The following is a 14,795-nucleotide window of genomic DNA, read 5'->3' on the forward strand; positions in this document are numbered from 1 at the left end:
TAAAACATAGGCAAAGATATAAATCGCATTTTCTTTATATTTGTAATGTTTAACTTATTTGTAATATTTGGCAGTAGTACAGGAACTCAAGCCAGGTTCTTGCATGCACGGCGGCTAAAATGTGTTTATGCCACGATGCAGTGTGTGTGTGTGTGTGTGTGTGTGTGTGTGTGTGTGTGTGTGTCTGTGTTTGTTTGTGTGAATGTTTCTGGTGCGATGGCTTAGTTGGTTAGAGAGTCTAGTCTTCTATAAAGTTTACAAAAGTTTTTTCAAAGTTGCCGGTTCAGGTCACAGTGATGGCGAGCTATGGCATATAATTTCCTAGTGCAAGAAACTTACACACAGTTGCCTCTCTCGACTCAAGATTATATACGAGTACCTGGTCATTGACTAGAGAGGCACAGGCCCCAACTGCGACAAAGTAAATAAAGCAATGGGGTCCAGGCGGGACTTCGAGTGCCCACACCACATATGGCGTCGTCGCAGTTGATGATCCTGCGAATACCTGGCAAGGCTCCAGGAAATTGCTCAGCACAACCCATAGCTCCAGATTAGTGCACGGGAACTCAGCCAACTAGCTGGGGGAGTATCCGTAACGAACGACAGCTCCTTATCCATTCCCCAATTTGCCATTGTGTGTGTGTGTGTGTGTGTGTGTGTGTGTGTGTGTGTGTGTGTGTGTGTGTGTGTGTGTGTGTGTGTGTGTGTGTGTGTGTGTGTGTGTAGTGCGATTGCTCAGTTGGTTACAGAGTAGTCTTCTATGGATCATACACATTCGGTAACTTGTAGGGTTGCTGGTTCATGTCACAGTGATGGCGAGGTATGCATAATTTCTATATTCAAGAAAATTTCCCAAAATTACCTCTCTCGACTCAGGAGTATAAATGAGTACCTTGTCACTGACTGAGGTGGCAAAGGCCCCCGACAGCGACGAAGTCCATCAGCCATTGGGCTCCGAGAGGAACTTTCGGTGCCCAGACAACAGTTGACGTTGCAGACGGTACTCTTGCGAGTACCTGGCCAGGCTCCAGAAAATTGCTTGGCTTAGATCATAGCTCCTGCGTAGTACACAAGAATCCAGCCCTCTTGCTGGAAGATGTAGGCGTAACAAACGGCAGCTTCTTGTCCATTTGTAATTCTGCCATTTGTGTGTAAGAGCATATTTCCAAAACGGCAATTCAATCAGCTGCACCAAATTTTGGTCTCTCACGTCGCTTCGATCAAGGTAAACACTGAAGTTGTCGTTGTGTAACAGATTCTTTGGACAATGCCATTTCTGGCCGCCTTGTCTCGTTTTCCATTTTTTTAGAACATCGAATCCAACCTTTGTCAAATCTAAAAAGCCATTCTTAACTTCAGATGGAACACATGTACTGTGTTGCTTATTATCAGACATGGACAAAATCACGATTTTTCCTGGTATATCCGGGTTCTTAAGAAATATGCCCAACTTCTTTTGCCTGTATATGCCCGTCGAATAGCTCCCATTTCCGCTAAACCTGCTTCTTGCAACGGCATCAACATTTTCAAAGTCATGACGTCTAACGGGACTGTCGAAATAGCTTTACGTTATTTGGTCACTCTTTGTGTTGTTACTGCATTTACCTGTGTGTTGTACGTGTGTTAGTATGCCCCCAGTGAAAACTGCATTACTGTGTGTGATGCGATAGAAATACATATTATTAGTATTATTACTATATCGGGAATATGCTATCTGGGATTTTGTGTCGTCTCCACCCAATATCCTATTATTTAATTTGTTTGGGAAAAGAAAGAACAAGTTAGCTAGACATGCTATAATGGTTATCTGAAAATTATGGCTATTCTCAGTGACGTAGCTGTGAGCCTTGCCAAGCCAAAGCCAAACTGGCAGCTTGGCATGGTAGGGAGAATAACCAAAAGAAAGGACATAAACCCAGAAACTTTTAACAAATAATTGTTTAGTGTATTAGATTACACACACAAGCACACACATGCACACTATCACGCTCACGCATTCACGCACACAAACCCACACAATTACACACACACACACACACACACACACACACACACACACACACACACACACACACACACACACACACACACACAAATACACTTTGAACCTTAATTCCACCATACCCAATATGGATTTGGCAACGCAGCGTATAGCGCTTCTCCAAGCAGTACGATCATCACCATCACGAAGACTGATGCGTAATGACCTGAGGTCTTTTGTGACAACATCTATCCATCTCTGTTTAGGCCCATGTGTTGGTCTTGTTGCATTACTAAGTCTGCTGCGAAGTAGTTAGTTTTGGGACGGTTGTCACTCATGCGCAGCAAATGGCCCAGCCCTTACAATCATTGTTTCTATATTGTCATAGCAATAAGGTCTTAACACGCTTGTTCTAAATTGTCTGAATTCATGATTTTATTCCAAATCTTGAGACAGCGAGAATCGATCGATTGGACCGCATGTGGAATGTATTTAAGCGTTGCAAGTTTGGTTGTGTAACAGGCCAAGTCTCATATCCCTATAGCAAAGCTGGTCTCACCTAGGCACAAAAAATTTTCATTTTTGTGGAGATTGAAAACTGTCTGTTGGTAAATTCCCTTTCCTTCCAAGAACCAAAAATTTACTTGCTTTGCTTATACGAGCATCAATTTCAGCAATGCATCCACCATCTTGGCTCATGAAACTCCTTAATTAAGTAAACTCTGTAACGTTTTCAAGAACAGAACAGTCAAGAAGAATACGTGTCTGCTCGCAAACAAAGCTCAAATCTTTTGTTTTCTTGATGCTTATTTTCGCTCCCCATTTGCAGTATCACTCACGTAGACTGTCTAATAACTTTTGTAGTTTACCAGAGGTCTTCCCAATGAGCTAAATCATCATCATACATAGCAGCTATAATGACACTAGATTCTTGAGCTTTGACTCTGTAGATCATGTAGAGACTTCCTCTTTCCTGTATTCAATTTACACTCCGTCAAGTTTAGCTTTGTTTAGTGCTTTGCATACAATCTTGTCCATGACGAGATTAAATAATACAAGAGAAATAACACAGCCCTGACGTACACCAGTTGTAACTTTAAATTTGATGAATTGTTACCACTAGATTTGACAACACAATGTGTTCCATTGTGAATGTCAACAATCAATTGTACCACTTGTTTCTCAATGCCTTTATCTTTTAGAAGTAGTCTGAGAACATCTCTAGGTACGGATTCATAAGCTTTTTTCAGATCAACAAAACAAATATGGACAGCGCAATCATGTTCAATGGACATTTTAATTAACTGACGAACCAACCATATTTGATCAATTGTTTCTCTATCCGAACGAACCCCGCATTGGGCGTATTGTAGTTGAGGTTCAACTGACTGTTTAAGTCGTTCCAGAAAAATATTTGCTAATACCTTCCCAGGTACACTGAGTAATGAAATACCACGATAGTTGTCGCATATTAGTCAGTCATTTTTCTTGAAAACAGTTACAAGAACTGAATCTTTCCAATCTTGTGGCACTCTTCCGGAAGACTAAACTTGTTGAATAAGCTCAGATATTCAATCAAGAAACTCCGTAGGCTCAGGTTTTAGTAATTCAGCTGTTATTCCATCATTACCAGATGCTCTATTATTTTTTAACATTTTAGTAGAATGGTGATTTCTTCTTTACTCAGTGGAGCAGCAAACCCAACAGAGCGAACAACCATTTCAGAGTCTATTGCAATAGGTCGTCTGACATTTAATACCGTGTAAAGGTGTCTCTTCAACGATCTAACTGATCGTCGGTATACGTGATCACACTTTTTGAGCTTTCTGAAAAATTTATAACGATGGTGCTGTTTCAAGTCATATTCAAAATCAGATGCTTGTCCACGCAACCACTCTTCTTTGTCCTGTCGAACTGCTTGTTTAACTTGTTTGCATAAACTAAACTAATGTTTTCTAGTCATCTCATTTTCATGACATCTCGTCCAAGCGAGGTGAGCTTCACCTTTCCAACTGTACTGTACGCTCAGAAATCCACTTATTCTTCATGGGGTGAAAGTGGGGTGAAAGTCCTCTCACTAAACCCTGCAAGAGGGTACCCCAAGAAACCTTCTATTTTTAGTTGTTTTCTTGCTCGGGAAACGAAATACATGCTAACTTTAACCTTCGGCAAATTGAAGATGGTGAGTGGCTAGGGTGCGCTAGCCTAGCAAGCTGTTCACTCAAATCAAATGTTGTTACTAAACGGAGAATAGAGTGCGTTCTCTCGCGTGTGGACACATACACTCACTCACTCACTCACTCACTCACTCACTCACACACACACACACACACACACACACACACACACACACACACATACACACACGCGCACACACACACACACACACACACACACACACACACACAAACACACACACAAATACACACACACACACACACACACACACACACACACACACACACACACACACACACACACACACACACACACACACAACCACACACAAATACACACATGCAAACCAGAATCTATCCACACAATAACCGCCTAGCTGAAATTGATCATGGCGTGTTCGTGCAAGATTCAATTCATACAGTATCGCTTGTTCAGTTCTTATCTACAGCAAACATCATCTCCTCCTCCATAAACACACGCGCGCGCGAACAGCTGAATACACAGGCACAGACACAGACATACAAAACACACACACACACACACACACACACACACACACACACACACACACACACACATACACACACAGACAGGCGGACAGACAGACAGACAGACAGACAGACAGACACACACACACACACACACACACACACACACACACACACACAACACACACACACACATATACACAGACAGACAGACGGACAGACAGACAGACAGACAGACAGACAGACAGACAGACAGACAGAGACACACACACACACACACACACACACACACACACACACACACAGACACACACACAGACACACACACAGACACAGACACAGACACACACAGACACACACAGACACACATGAAACACACATCCAATAGAAACAACAATTGGGAAACATAAATATGTTGCACAAGCATATTCCACTATTGCAGAGAAAGAGAATGATCTTTGTAGACAGCTTGTCGACTTGGATAATGGGCAAGCATCCATGTTGCTTCTTAGATACTTTCGTACCACACGGCAAAATCACTTAGCAAGAGGAACATGTCCAGAAACACTGGAACAAGCAGCTACGATCACGACAAGCAAAAACTCTACATTCTCTCGTTTGTTATGACATTTTAACATCAGTGAAATATTGGGAACCAAGCAACGTTGCCAGTAAGACTAGGAAGATTTGGTATGACATCCTAAACGAAGTGGCACCCTTTAATTGCTTTTGTTGCCAGCTGGGCACATTCTCTTAATCTATATCCTAATCTCTTTCTGTTCTTCAAGATCAAAGAAACTTTCTAGTGACATCATCTCATCATGCGAGTGATATTTGGCTAACTTTAGAACACCATCTCAAAGATATTTCCAAGTTGTCGGATTTGTTGCTTAACACAAAAATTGTTGCAACATTTTATAACAAAAGAATATGTACAATCAAAAGCAGATCAGTTGATGAAAACTGATTCTAACCGAGATGCAGCACAATGGTGTTCAACTAGAGTTAAAGGAGCAGGAGCATGGTTAGATTCCATTCCATGTTTAGAGAAGGTTGCACTTTCCTCTGGCAATTTTGTCTTGGCGCTTGTCTCAGATTGGCTCTATCTTTGCCTTTACCACTTTGGGCTACTGAATGTGATTGTGGAAAGTCACTACATGTTGAAGGGTACCATTTCCTAACATGAAAAATGGATGAATGCCCAGTTTCGTTTCACAATTCTGTTGTTTTTTGCTGGTCTAAATGCCTGAGCTGTCTACAATGCCAAAATCAAATCAAACCAAAAGATAGATATATACCACATCCAGAAATAGATCAGACGCTTTTGTGTTTGACTTAACATGCGGGAGAAATGTTGAACTTGATTTGGCCCTTGCTCACCCCTGGAACCAAAACATTCTGCCAAGTGCAGCAACTATTGATGGAGCTGCAGCAAGAAGCACAAAAGACATCAAACATAGCAAATTTTCTAAAGAGCAGTTGCCAGGAGGGTACACTCATATCCTTATTCCACTACTTTTCGAGCACTTTGGTGAGTAGGGAGAAGTAGGATCAACGCTCCTCAATAAAATTTCCAAACTATATAGAGATGAAGAAGGAAGAGACAATCTCTCAGATTTTAAGACAGTTGGGAGAAGACGTTTCCAGTACAACTTCATCGTTGCAATGACTCGTTGTTGGCTAGAAAAATGCTCAGAGTGAAATATGGACAGAAAACTGGCCAGAGTCTACATGTTGCTCAACTTTCAATTTGGTAAACTAAATTATTGTTTGTAGACTTCGTATGGGAGCTATTTATTGCTACTTGTTATTTGGTATTGTAGTTGCGACACTTATTGTTTCTTAGCTGTTACTTTAGTTTCAACTGTAAAAAATATGAAACTTTTTCAGACAGACAGACAGAAAGACAAGATAGACAGACAAGACAGACAGACAGATGTACAGACAGAGAGACAGACAGGCAGACCGAAAGACAGATAGACAGAAAGACAGACAGACAGACAAACAGACAGACAGACAAGCACACAAACAGTCAGAAAGAAAGACAGACAGACAGACAGACAGACAGACAGACACACACACATACACACACACACACATACACACACACACACACACACACACACACACACACACACAAATATACACACCAAAAGGTTTAGTAACACAATCTTAGATATAATTACTCACGCGTTTAGTTGGTGTGGGCGTACCTGTTTCACAAGAGCAATCCACCTTTCTATGATCACTAGAAACCACCCGACATGTGCAATTGCTTCCTTTAGTACTGCAATTGGTAGGGGTGTAAGAAACGAGTCTTCTATCCGTGCAGTCGGAACGTTTGACTGCTCGACAGTGGTAATCGTATCTTGTGTCGTACACATAGAGTGGGTTGTAGCATTTGTTGTCCGGATGACATACCGTGTCGCGAGTCTCCGTACATCTAGCTATAATTTTCACACCAGGAAGACAGGAGTTGCAACCTCTGCACCTTCCGTCTGCATTTAGAAAATAATTTCTTGGACAAGTACTGGTGGCGAGAGCCACCGCAGTATATGCGATGACGATAAACGTACAAGTCCACACCGACGACCGCAGTCTATCGATCTTCATCATTTCAGCAGCAATGGAATATGGTAATTGCTAACTAATTGATATTGGCATCACGTGCTCTACTAGACTCTACGGGGCTTGTCCACACCGGGCCTAATCAAAATTATTTAATTAACCGTTACTGCACTAAATTCTTTGATTCACAATGCTCATAATAATGATTCCATTCTAAAGCTTGTTGAGAGAAGCTTTGAAAAATCAGTCATTCCGATGCACGTGATCTGCGTTCGATACCTCTGGAGGCAGAAACGTCATATTCCTGTCGTCGCCAAATGGGATTTTGGCATTCTCCGTTTAGAAGGACTTTGAGACACTCCATATTCTGTACATATTTTTCAGATAAGAAAGGTATAAATGTGATGGTGTCTAGACGCTATCTGTTCTGCACGTGACTCAAAATTCTCGTTAACTCTAACTATGTCTAGCCTTATGACAGAGCAAACATGCTCTAGATTACACACTGTGTTATAGTATATCGATAGACTTTTACCTTGGGTTAGCATGTATTACTAAACACAAATGACCTATCGTTGCCTCTATAATTGACTATATTACCGATTGCTTAAATTTTAGTGTATATTATCTGCACCTCTAAAGGTGAGACACAAAGGCGTATCGACTCAATAATGCGACGTCTTTACAAACACCTGCTGCCATATGTTACATTTTCCACCCTGTTCCAATAATTGATGTCTTTGACAAGGCAGGCGCAGCAAACTTTGCTATAAACTTCAAGAAAAGACCATTCGTTTCTAGATTTAACATCAAGCGATTTCGTAACTCTGTGGAGATGTCGTATCTCAGCATGCTCACAGAGAGAGAATTCGAACATTTTTGTGGAGACAGTTTCGTCAACAGTTAGAAAAGCAAAGAAAAAGCCAAACTCTACTAGCTTTCTTTCTATTGTTTTTTGTTTAACATGGCTTTATAGTAAATGTTGTACGTCGGTAGTTTAGGGTTTGCTGCACGATCGCTTTCTTTTAATTAATTAATCTATATTTTCTTTTTAAGTGACAACTATTGACGTAGCTTGAATTTCCTTAGCCTTGCATGGGTTCACTACCTTTTGACAACAGTGTGTGTGTGTGTGTGTGTGTGTGTGTGTGTGTGTGTGTGTGTGTGTGTGTGTGTGTGTGTGTGTGTGTGTGTGTGTGTGTGTGTGTGTGTGTGTGTGTGTGTGTGTGTGTGATGTCCTGTAGATGATACGCATAAAGTATAATGTGTAAAATAGATAGATGGTAAATGTCATGGTTGTGGCAGTTTTATGATGCGCGAGATTTATATGTAAAGAAGTTAAAGAAATTTGTGGTTGAGCTATAACACGTATAGTTAGTCACAGTTAATCTGTCTTTCTGATTAATGTATACACACACACACACACACACACACACACACACACACACACACTCACACACACTCACACACACACACACACACACACACACACACACACACACACACACACACACACACACACATTCCCAGCTTTGTGCACAACATCTTCTCGGGGCAGTCCTGGGTTCGTCCATAGCATCTGCGCAAGAAATCCTATAGAGTTTGACCTAAAGGGTCAAATGACCTTGTCAGGAAACATGGACAGACGAATACCACCATGGCTTACAGGAGCCCCACTAACAGTTATATACAAGAAGCAGAAAGGTGGAGGTATTAGGCCAATTGCTGTGGAAAAAACACTTCACCGGCTAATTATTTGTGTATACTGTTCAGCTGTGAAATCTCAGCTTCCAGATGTTTTCCTGCCATTTGGTCAGGTAGGCGTTGGCACTTCAAGTGATCTCGAGGCAGCCGTACATTCATTATCTAGCTTTATTGATAAATTTGGAGATGATCCCAACTTATGCTGCCTCAAACGGAATATGTCCAATTCTTTCAAAAACTGTGACCGTACTACTTTTCTACGACGTCTTCACAGAGAGCTTCCTGATCTGTTTAAATGGGTGCAGTGGAGCTATCATGTACAATCTGAACTTCGTTTTGGCATTCGAAAACTCGCTACCTTTACTGGTGTTCAGCAACGCGACTCTCTGGGTCCTTTGCTTTTCTCCTTGGTCATTCTAGAGTTAGTTGATGAAATTGGGCCACTAAATGACATCAACTTAAAGTTGTGGTACGTAGACGATTGAATTTTTGTCGGACATCGTTGGAAAGTAGCTTCACTCTTATACCAGATAAAATCTAAAGGGCCTAAATATGGTCTTCAGTTAAATATGAGTCGATACGCCTTTGTGTCTCACCTTTAGAGTTGCAGATAATATACACTAAAACTTAAGCAATCGGTAATATAGTCAATTATAGAGGCAACGATAGGTCATTTGTGTTTAGTAATACATGCTAACCCAAGGTAATAGTCTATCGATATACTATAACACAGTGTGTAATCTAGAGCGTGTTTGCTCTGTCATAAGGCTAGACATAGTTAGAGTTAACGAGAATTTTGAGTCACGTGCAGAACGGATAGCGTCTAGACACCATCACATTTATACCTTTCTTATCTCAAAAACATCTACAGAATATGGAGTGTCTCAAAGCCTTTCTAAACGGAGAATGCCAAAATCCCATTTGGCGACGACAGGAATATGACGTTTCTGCCTCCAGAGGTATCGAACGCAGATCACGTGCATCGGAATGCCTGATTTTTCAAAGCTTCTCTCAACAAGCTTCAGAATAAAATCATTATTATGAGCATTGTGAATCGACAAATTTAGTGCAGTAACTGTTAATTAAATAATTTTGATTAGGCCCGGTGTGAACAAGCCCCGTAGAGTCTAGTAGAGCACGTGATGCCAATTTCAATTAGTTAGCAATTACCATATTCCATTGCTGCTGAAATGATGAAGATCGATAGACTGCGGTCGTCGGTGTGGACTTGTACGTTTATCGTCATCGCTTATACTGCGGTGGCTCTCGCCGCCATTAGTTGTCCAAGAAATTATTTTCTAAATGCAGACAGAAGGTGCAAAGGTTGCCGCTCCTGTCTTCCTTGTGTGAAAATTATAGCTAGATGTACGGAGACCCGCGACACGGTATGTCATCCGGACAACAAATGCGACAAGCCACTCTATGTGTACGACGCAAGATACGATTACCACTGTCGAACAGTCCGACCTTCCGACTGCACGGATAGAAGACTCGTTTCTTAGACTCCTACCAATTGCAGTACTAAAGGAAGCAATTGCACATGCCGGGTGGTTTCTAGTGATCATAGAAAGGTGGACTGCTCTTGTGAAACAGGTACGCCCACACCAACTAAACGCGTGAGTAATTATATCTAAGATTGTGTTACTAAACCTTTTGGTGTGTATGTTTTTGTGTGTGTGTGTGTGTGTGTGTGTCTGTCTGTCTGTCTGTCTGTCTGTCTATCTGTCTGTCTTTATGTCTGTCTGTTTGTCTGTCTGTCTGTCCGTCTGTCTGTCGGTCTGCCTGTCTATCTCTCTGTCTGTCCATCTGTCTGTCTGTCTTGTCTGTCTATCTTGTCTGTCTGTCTGTCTGTTTGTCTGAAAAATTTTCATATTTTTTTACAGTTGAAACTAAAGTAAAAGCTAAGGAAAAACAAGTGTCGCAACGACAATACCAAATATCAAGTAGCAATAAATAGCTCCCATACGGAGTCTACAAACAATAATTTAGTTACCAAATTGAAAGTTTAACAACATCTAGACTCTGGCCAGTCGTTCCACCTTCCAATACTGTTGCGCTGCTTGACATCACCGTTGGCTCGACTACATAACAACACCACCACATTTATTTAACTCGTATCCCGGTCTTCTCCTTGCGCACACTCCACGTGTTTTCTCAAGTGCTTTTTGTTCCACACGCAAGGAGAAGGGCTGCTAAAATATTTTGTCATGTGACAATTTATTTCATTAGTTTAGTTAATTAGAAACAGTAAATTGTTGCCACCTGCACTAATGCTATTTTATCGAGTAATTATTTTCAAAAGAGTGCAATAAACGCTAAACGTCCACACGACTTCGAATTCACACAGCTACGCAACTCTTGCACGGCGCTGGCTTGTTATCTACGTTATTTCTCAATTCTACATGTATAGCGCTCTTGCATCACTGGAAGTTAATATATTAATTAACTATTGAGATGGACATCATTATCATACTTTTATTGAATAGTCGCCATCTTTTGTTCCTCTATTTCGTTGTAGCTAGAGATCGGTGTTCGTTTCCTAGCTGCATAGAAAATACTGTGAAGCGACATCATGTACATCTAGCGACCGGATCCATAAGATATTAAGAAGCGTCAACGTTTCCTATGAATCTTTCTTGCAAGACGACGTCGATCGTTCATCATCAGTCCTACTTAGAACATATTGCTCTCTTGAAGATCGCGGATGACATGCTGGTGGTGCGCATGCAACGGTGCTTAGCTAGATGCATGGCCCCATGGGACCTTAGCTTGGCTTCTTGTAGTACGATAAATGCGTTTGTTTTGCGATTCTTTTGTAAAAAGTAACAAACGCGAACAACTATTACTTGATTTTTCTTTGCGCTTCTCTGTTTGACTACAGTTTGACCGTATAATGGAGGTTCTTCGGCTTTGCTGTCACAATGCGCGGGATTGTTACGTCACCCATTGCTGGTGTCCCAAAAAAACTGCTGATTGGCTCAAGAAATTCCCGAGAGTGATTCACGCTGACAAGCTAGTATTACGTCACCTACGTTTCGCGTCCCAAAACGATTGCTGATTGGCTCGAAAAACTCCCCGAGCGTGACACACGCTTACAAACAAACAAACATAGTTACAAACAAACATAGGTACAAACAAACATAGCGACATACCGACAGACAGACCGGAAGTCAATTCAGCCCGTTTAGAGTGAGCTTCTCGCGAAGCAGTCCACCACTTATTGTGGTGTACTTCTTTTATGCTCGTAGCTTAATCAGTCAATTCCAAATAGTCGGAGCTCTCTAAGTATTACGTGAAGATAACATTCAATTTCTTTCAAACTTAATATGTATGTAGAAAAACTCATATCATCACTAGAAAACAATTACAATATTAAACACATTGGTTAAGTGCCATCTCTATCAGCCACTTGGACACGTTGTAATTCATTAGCATTTTGAAGGTAAAGTGAGATGCATAACTATCATAGATGAACATATTAATATTAACTATTGAGACTCTTTTAAAAGATTAACATGGACAATAGATGTTTGCATGTGCAGTTTTGATTCAGAAACTGCACATTTGCGGAAGTAGTGCATGATCAGATATGCAAATGCTTATCAACTGATTTCATAGAATTGGTGCACTTGTATATATTGGAACATGATGCCATATGCATTCAGTTGTCTTAGATTCAAAAGTTGTTTTAATTAAACAACTAGAATTAGATTAGAAAGTACGTATACCGAAATTGAACAGTATCCAATCTATCTGAAGATTTCACAATTATGCTGTGCTGATCTACACTTGAAGATAGACCTAAAGAACATTATTATTAAGATTAATAAATTGATATAACACGCACACGCACACACACACACACACACCTGCATAAACACTAAACTTTAAACTTTGAACCTTGAATGTACAGCTCTTGGAAACTGAGTTCAACTGCAAGTAAAGCACAACCAGACAACAACAGTAAGTACTGTTCGTCACTAAAATTTTGAGATATTAAAATAGATTCCCTGGATGTCTTGATAGGTGATGTAGAAATTGTAGGTGACAAATCAACAGAAAGAGATTCGCCAAGAACTCTGTTGCAGAAGAATGGTTGGTTAATTTAGCAATATGTACTGTGTTTTGCAACATAAAACATCAGTCTGTGTGCAGATATTTTATTTGTACATGATGATATCAGTGACAATCATACCTGTTTAGTCAGCATATAGTTATATGAAGTTGCTGCAATGAATGTGTTGCAATAATGTATGGTACTTATAGTGTAACACCAACAAGAAGAAAATTTACAAGTATTATCAATATTGTTATTTGATGTCACATGTTCATGTTTTCACTTAAAGTGTGACCCAAACAGGTTGTTCCGATTTCGGATAAAGACATCAGCAGTCAGGCTCTTGATAGTGACAGCATACAGTTACATCAACTAGTAAAAGTTACAGACTTCAAAGGTGGGGACACAAGAATCAAGGAAATCGATAAAGAAACTTTGTAACGTGAGCTGTTTAACACTTCTCTATTGCGGTTATGTCAAACAGAGGCAACCTTTGAAGAATGGAAAGCAGAAGATGATGATGATACCATAGTAAGTTATATTATAATTTTGTAGACATCATTTGGAATGCGTGTCTGCCCAGCAACATACTAACAACACACATATTCATCCATTACAAATATGGCAGACAAAAACAATTTTGTCATTTCCACCTTGTTGCAACAATTTCTGAAGGTGGTCTTCACACTTTCAAAAGAAATGGTCATTTTTATGTACACTTTTGCTCAAGTGAGCGTGAGCAACAAGATATGAACGACAACTGACTTTTTGTCACTTTGCTGATGAGCAATATATATATATATATATATATATATATATATATATATATATATATATATATATATTCAACTCAATGATTTAATGTTTACAGTTATTTCATTGCAGCTCAGAGAACATCCAATATGAGAGGGAGAGCGCTGGCTAAATATTGACCTACGTGTTGCTCTGTGGATGGATTATAGATGCTTTGTCAACAAGCCTCATTTAAAAACTGTGGGTGATTTTGTGTTTGCTACTAATAACCTGCTTATGGACTTCAACAACTTTGCAGCAAAACACACAATGCCTGACATGTACCTTGTACCTGCAGCTGCTTTGCTCAGGTATTGGTGCATGTGCGGTCAACAATACCAAACTTCTATTTATAAATATGGGAAACAATACATTTACCTTAGCAGCTCTCAACTAGATGATCTGTCTGCTTGGATACATGACATGAAGGAACAATTCTATAAGAATGGTAGACAGATCTTTTATGGGTTACATTAGCTATATTAATGTCATGTTGTCTGTTCATTGAATGCAATTATGAAGTCAGCCCAAGGCTCCTAAGCACCGTTTCAGGTTTGATACAACTGTTGTTGCATCTTGTTTACACCAAACTTGACATCGTGAAGTTCTAAAGTACCTATCAAGAACCAAGTTGACATGCTGTTGCCAGTATAGGTCATTCTGTTAACCTTCAGTTCTTTGGCAACAGCACGTTTAGAAACTGATCAATATCTGGACTTAATTTTATGTTATCACAACCTGTAGCACTTACAGTCAGCAATGCTTTCAGGATACTTCATAAACTCTATTCTTGAGCCACGTACGTCTACTTTCAAAGAATGGTATTTTTGGCATCTGTATAATGTGTAGAATGTATGTACATATACTTACATCTATTGTATATACCGTACACCCAAATGGAAAGCACCAACAGCCACTGCCAACATGTAGGTAGATAATACTTCTATAAACAGCACAGGGATATAGTGGAGTTCGCTATAGCAAACCTCAAAATAATTAATCCTTGATGTGATAAATTTAGTTTTAA

Source organism: Corticium candelabrum, chromosome 13 (genome assembly GCF_963422355.1).
Source record: "Corticium candelabrum chromosome 13, ooCorCand1.1, whole genome shotgun sequence".
NCBI lineage: Eukaryota > Metazoa > Porifera > Homoscleromorpha > Homosclerophorida > Plakinidae > Corticium > Corticium candelabrum.